General features: G+C 46.1%; 1 pseudogene; it reads right to left on the bottom strand.

Annotated features, from left to right (window-relative positions):
• Window positions 1-631: 631 nt before the first annotated feature.
• On the bottom strand, window positions 632-750 carry LOC136638039 (5S ribosomal RNA; annotated as a pseudogene).
• Window positions 751-6,401: the final 5,651 nt, after the last annotated feature.

Raw genomic sequence — 6,401 nt, 5'->3', positions numbered from 1 at the left:
CTCCCCCTTATACATTGGATCCACCCCTGATTCTAAGGAGATTCAACTCTCAGAAAGATAGGAGAATTCAGCTCTACTAGGTAGATTCAATAATTCAAATCTTCTGTACTTTGCTTTTTCAAAGTAATGAATATTGTAAAAAACTTGTATTCTAATGGAGTTACTGTATTTAACTTGCATATCTTTCCTCCAGCTTTTATGTAAAGGAAATAAATTTTATTTCAGTACATATCAATGCATCAGCAATGTGCCATGGGCTAATGAAAGGCTTTCAATACAAGCAAATACTACTTGCATTGCAGTGATATGTTTTACTTTTGCAGGGATGCAAGCCTGTGTATTGTGCTGGTGTGTAAAATGAAGGAATATGTTGCATGTTATTTCTATGTAGACAAATATATTTTACATGGCATACAGAGAAGCATTGATTCTATGAAAATGATCATTACATTGGTTTACAGATAATGAATGCATCTTTCAAACACCCCCCCCAAAATAATTTCTCTTCATGAAATTTGGGGGAGTTACGGGTCTTTGATGTTTCTCCGTACTTATCCCTTCATTTTGCACACCAGTATAGATACCTGACATCATTGATTGGCAACCTTCAGTCTCAAAAGACTATGGTATAAGCCTACAGCACCCGGTATTCCCAGGCGGTCTCCCATCCAAGTACTAACCAGGCCTGACCCTGCTTAGCTTCCGAGATCAGATGAGATCAGGCATGTGCAAGGTAACATCATTGCCCCCCTTGAAAAAATAGTTGCCCCCCCACCTCTAGAATCCTGGCTACGGGCCTGTAAATAAGGAGGGTTATGGATGCATTCCTGGGCCTGGTATGCTTGGCTTGCAGCAGCAGTTAACACTGCATGCATGTGGTTGTGCCCTGCCTCATGCGTAGGCAGCGAGTTCAGGTGAGATAGGAAAATGTCAGGTCCCAGCAACTTTCTGGGCCCCCTCCTTTGGCTCCTGGGGCCCCCTTTCTTAGCCTGGCTTGGGTACAAACTACCCCCTTTACCCCCCTCTCCTAGGCCCTGTTTGCAGATGTCCATAGATTTGCTCCTGATTCCACCTTTACTCATTGCAGGTACATCTTACCTTTCTTCCACAGAGCTCATGGAGGCATCCACAGGTTCCCACGTTGCCTGACTTGAATGAGACCTTCGTAGCTTTGGTAAGATTGCTGAATCATGTGCCCTGGGTGGAACTAGGACCTACCTTCTGACAAACCGACAAACCAAGGGGCAAGGGCGTTTTAGCAGTGTTCTTAGAACCTGAAATTGTTCTCAAAGTGGGTTTTGCTCATTTGAATTTGCCTTGAAAAATATAACATATTCCCACTGTGGAGGTAAACACAGTTAGTTTAAGACACAGGGCAGATAAATGGAAGTCCTTCTCACAAGGCATCATTGATATATAGAACCTGATGCCATAGGATGTGATGATGACCACTGGTTTAAATGGAAGAAGAGCTGTTCTCTTACTACTCTGCTTGTGAGCTTCCTAGAAGTATTTGGTCAGATACAGTGAGAAACAGGTACTGGGCTAGACGAGCCTTTGTCTGATCCTGCAGGGCTCTTTGAGGATATTCTTTTGACATCCAAGCACAGTGTTATTGTTACATAGCCCCTGCTCCTTGATAAGGGGTGGCACTGAGCTGCAAAGTGGGGGTGCTGGGAAGGTGATAAAAAACACTGGAAGCACCCACTGGAAATCCTGGGCAGGTGCAAGAGTCAGTCTTCCTCTCTCTCCACTCTCTCCCCCCCCCCCCCAATTTACTTGAGAATCTCAAGAAGCTCTGGAGCTTGATTCCAGTGGTACCCATTTGTGCCCTATGGGGCTTCTTTAAAAACAGAGGAATCCTTCATTGGTTCAGAAGTATTTCTTTGTCTCCCGCTGATCTCCCAAGCTTGTAATCCCTTTTGTGGTATGCTAGAGATGCCCTTTTGCTCAGCTGTTCCGTGGCTGCTGCAACGGCCCCTTACCCATGACAGCCAGTGTCAGAAACAGCAACCTTTATACTTCTTTGCAGCCTCGTCAACATTTCCAATTTCTGTCTGATTAGCTGCCTGCTACAGTTCATAGCTTTGCTATTTCTGAACGTGCGTGCATGTGTGTGCCTTATTTTTGTGCCCCCTGCACATTTACAGGTTATCCACCCTTCTACTTTCTTTGATGTGTTTTTAATCTTTAAGTTTCTCTTTAACCTGCAGTAAGTGATTTTCTAGAGAGACCTGAAATTTTTTAGCATTTTATTGTGCTGTTGTTAATGGAGATAAACTAGGACACGCATGTTTCAAGTTCAAATCCCTTGCTCAAATCCCATGATGCTGTGTAGGCCAGTGGTTCTCAAACTGATGGGTTGCAACCCACCAGTTCGTGTGACACTTCCCCCATCCCTTTAAGGGGAGGGGGAAGGGGAGGGAGGCAGTGACGTGATCCGTGTCGCTAAGGGGGGCAAGGGGGGTGCTTGTGACTTACTTTGCAAAATGTAGGGCTGCAGCAGGCTGCAGGAGGTGTGGGGAGCCCTGCGCAGCCTTCCGCAGTGCTCCCCAGTGCTTGGAACCTGCAATAGAAGCAGGTGTAAAGCACCTCCTGCAAAATGGAAGTGCATTGTGCCCACCTCTATTGCAGGTTCCAAGCGTCGGGGTACGCTGCGGAGGGCTGCACAGGGCTCCCCACACCTCCTGCAACCTGCTGCAGCCCTACATTGTACAAGTTAGTCACAAGCACCCCCCACTCACCCCCCTTAGCGACGTGATCCTGGGGATCGTGTCACTACCCTAGCCCCTCCCCTGCAAGAACTTACTGAGGGAGTAAAGCTCCCTCAAAGTTTGAGAACCACTAGTGTAGGCTTTAGAAAGTCTTGGCCCTTGATCTTCACCTTACTTAAAAGGCTGCTGTGAGGACAGGTGGGAACACTTTGCATGAACTAAAACTTGGTTAGCATTTTCTGAAGAATTTCTGCATGCAGGCTGCAGATTTGTGGACCCAGGCTGCAGATTTGTGGACGCCCCTGACCCATTTCACTTGTCTTTATAGACCCTCCTTTAGCTTCCTATAGAAATTCTCAGGTGTTTCTCATTAAGAGAAACCCTGAAATTCTCTTCAGATTTCTCTTTTTCAAAATGCTGGTGCCAACGCAAATAAATACATGCACAATTATTGCTTTCTTGAGACATGCTGCCAGACATGTTACTGGTTGGCCTGCGAGTCACTAGAGCTAGTTCTTGGTTCATTGGTCCCTGTCCCACCAGCACAGTCAAACCAGCCCAATTCTGTGGTCCGCGCTCTGCCTCCGCTTTACAGACCACAGTCGCAAATGTGCTGTAAGGCACGTTTGCAGGGTTCACCTCCGGGCTCTCGCCAGAGGTGGCTGAGTTCTGGCCGGCGCTGAGCCCCCACCCAGTGGGCACCCGCGTTCCGCAGCTCGGTGGCGTCTGTGACCGCCGGGCTGTGGAACAGGGAATGGGACGGGGACGGGGGCATTCCAGGAGGCGGGGAGGCCAGCGTGATGCGGGGAGGGGGCGGGGAGGCTGGTGTGATGTGGGGAGGGGGGCGTACCAGAGGCGTGCCCAGGGGCGGGCAGGAGGAGGATTCGTGGAGCTCCGCAGGATCCTAGGCGCTCATGAAGGCTGCGTGCCTTACACGAGCATCTTTACTTTACTTAAAGAGAGTAGCCCCATTGCAGGACAGCCTCCTTTACATGGGGGAAGGGGACGAACAGTGTAGACAAAACTGACCTAGATGAACCAATGATCTGATTCAGTATAAAGCAACTTCATATTTTGGCACCTAGATGCCCTTTGGACCCCAGAAATCTGGTAAATAGATTTGGACCTGGTCCAGGTTTGTCCCATCAGCAGCTTTTGTTGTCACTCTAGGTTTTATTTGAAAATGGTGTCTAAATACAAATACTTTCGTCTACTTCCCTCCATTTGTTTCTTTTTCTATTCTCATTAGACAGAGAGAACCATTGTGTCCCCAGTCATAGTTTCTTAAAAAGGACCATTTATGCTTTCAGAGCATGTGATATCCTACATCATCATCTCTGTTGCCTACACCAAAAGGCACTGGTAAGTTCCTACTTTTAAAGATGTTCATGCACAAGTCAGCTCACAGTCACACAAACAACTTTCTGTTTTTTGACTTCATCTGTAATAGGTTTATTAGGACAGCAACCTCGAACAGCCTCCCTCGTAGCCATTGATATATCCTAATACTAATGGGTTGACAGAGTGGGTGTGAGCAGAATGTCAGGGTCAGGAGAAGTTTGCCAGGCATGAAGAAAACTTCAGGCAAGCGGCCTCCTAGTTCTGAAATACTCTTGGCTCCAGAGATTTCATTTCATTTCAGCCATTTCATGCTATTATTTTGTTTGGATTATTATTAATACCAATAAAACTGGAGTTAACTGGGGTACTCATAGCTGTAGCTGTAGTGGTAGTTGTTACATCATCATAATCTTTTCTAACTTTAAATTGTTTTCCGGTGTACACACACACACACACACACACACACACACACACACAAACACACACACACACACACACAAAGTTGAACAGTAATCATCACATTAGAAACAAAAGAATGGGGAGAACAAAGCTCTCCTTTCCTCCCTCTTCTCCCCCTTCCTTTCCCCTGTAAAGATTCTAAAATCACACACAAACCATTTGTTCTGCTCCAGCTCTTTGTGAACTAATTGGCTCTCCTGGAGGGACAGGTAATTGTACTTGACTACACAAGCTGTCCTGAAGCTTCCATGGAAAGCTCCAGTAAGCTTGCAGCCTTTTCCGCCATCAAGGATTTCACAGGTCAGGCATCCGATCGATACAGCTAAAAGCAGCAGGGACTAATGTCGACAGCAGGTTTCAGAAAATGCTGCGAGTGCCAGTTTGTCCCCCCCGCTTCATGCAGAAGCTCAAGACAGCTTAATTAACCCTTGGAAAATACAATTTATCCAGAGGGTCTTTGGGCCTAGACTAGGCCTTATTGAGGATACTGATAGCAGAGATACCGACGCTGGCAGCTCTGAATTCCGCACACTCACGCCACGCACCCCTTTTTAATGCTGTCTTGGTTGGAATGCAAAGAAAACACGGTGTTGTTAGGTGGAGGCTGTTCCTGTTGTCCTGAAGAGCGGACAGCACAAGACTGCTGGGGGAGGGTGTCGCATTAGCACTCGTGTATGATTTCAGCCGGAGTCTCACACAGCAGGGCACTGATCACTCCTGTCCCAGAGTGTGTGTGTGTGTATAAGAGTGAAACTTAGGTATAAATGCTTCCTTGCCCTCTTGTAAAGATGTTCCCTTGTTAGTTGTCTATTTTTACTGTCTTTTTAATACTGCCTAGCCATGAAAAGTGCAGACAAGGTAATTTTCTACATCCCCAAACACCTACATATGAGAAGACAAAGAACTCACTGAGGGTAACAGACCAGCAAGTATGTAGCTTTTCTGTGATGTGATATTTAGATATGGGTCTCGGAAGCCGGGTCAAGAGGGCAAAGAGTTTGTCTTCCTTTTCCCCCCCCTTCCCCTTCACACAACTCTTTTCAGCTAAGAAGTTGTGTTTTCCCCAAAATTCATGTAAACTAATTTTTATTTCTTGAAGGTTGGTACCATGCTGCAGTGTGACTCAGCCAGAAGCACCTGCAGATTCTGATTAATGATGGCCTAAAAAAAGTGGGAACTACGTGTAACATTAGCAGGGCTTTTTAGGTAATAACATGTTGCATGTACATAATAATTTCAATTAATGGAAATTGATCATTTGGGGGTAGTCTTTCCTCTTGTTAGCAAGCAGTTATACAATGCATTTCTTCCAGCACAGTGAACCCTTCTGTGGCAAACAGAACTGACATTACACTCTGTCATTGGCTCATGACGGCCACTGGCTGGTAGGTGGCTGCACATGTGTGTATAATGGAAGTTGTTAGGTATGCCATAAGCTAGAGGTGTAAGTGCAAATGGTGCAGATGGACATCTGGATGCACACCTGAAATGCCACTCTCATCAGGGCTCCATCAAACTTAGATGCATCTTTTCATTGCATATGAGAATTTATATCCCTATTGAGAGTGCTGCTAGTTGTTACACCTTCTCTGCCACATGGTATGGTGATGATCATTTGGGGAAAGGCTATTGTTCAGTGGAAGAGCTCCTGCTTTTCATGCCAAAGCTCTCTGGCACCCTTATCTCCAACATGCATTTTTCTGGCTGTGTGAGACCAGCACCTCTGTAGATGTGTTGAGCTCTACAGGAAATTGTGGCAGAGTGGTCTTCTCTTATTCTAATTTGGTAGCTACACGAGTGCAGGAGTGCTGCTGTACATTTGGAATGACAATGATGTAAGTCTGTAACACGAGGTTTAGATTTGCCACCTGGCATAGCAATGGATGT

The sequence above is a fragment of the Tiliqua scincoides genome, chromosome 1 (assembly GCF_035046505.1).
Source record: "Tiliqua scincoides isolate rTilSci1 chromosome 1, rTilSci1.hap2, whole genome shotgun sequence".
Classification (NCBI taxonomy): domain Eukaryota; kingdom Metazoa; phylum Chordata; class Lepidosauria; order Squamata; family Scincidae; genus Tiliqua; species Tiliqua scincoides.
The sequence above is the reverse complement of the archived record's forward strand: the minus strand, read 5'-3'. Positions and strand labels throughout refer to the sequence as shown.